The sequence below is a fragment of the Arachis duranensis genome, chromosome 4, assembly GCF_000817695.3.
Source record: "Arachis duranensis cultivar V14167 chromosome 4, aradu.V14167.gnm2.J7QH, whole genome shotgun sequence".
NCBI classification, from domain to species: Eukaryota; Viridiplantae; Streptophyta; class Magnoliopsida; order Fabales; family Fabaceae; genus Arachis; species Arachis duranensis.
This window is the reverse complement of record NC_029775.3, coordinates 114,580,041-114,580,620: the sequence shown is the minus strand read 5'-3', so window position 1 is coordinate 114,580,620 and position 580 is coordinate 114,580,041.

Genomic DNA, 580 nt, shown 5'->3' with positions numbered 1-580 from the left:
TTACTAAAATATTTATTTTTATTTTTCTTTATTTGTATCTTTTGTTTTAGGAAATTTATTATGAAATGAAATAAGCACTATTTATTAATTTTTTTAATTATAATTTGAATTTTAAATTATGCAAAGAGAAAAATTTAAGGTTTAGCATAATTTATTATTTTTAGCTAATATTTTTAGTTATTAATCCAATTTTTTTAATCTAACAATTTATTAACATTTTTTAAACCATATTTTCAAATATTGCTAACTAATCACTTGCCAAAAATAACAAAATATTATGTTGATCCTTTAACATTCTTCATAAGTATTAAATCCTAAAAAAAAATCCAAGTTCTTCTTTTTAAAAATAAATAATAGAAAATTACTCAAATAAAGACGCCTAAAACGTCTTTTTTTAAAGATATTTTTTAATAATTAAAATTTAACACATATAATCGATTAAACCGTGTTATTTTTGTTAAAATTAGGCTAGACAAATTGTTTTGACCGAAAAATGGTGAATCAAATTTTAAACTGGTCTAAATTAATATTATTTTTTATAAAAAATTACTATAATATCCTTATTATAGAGAATAATTAA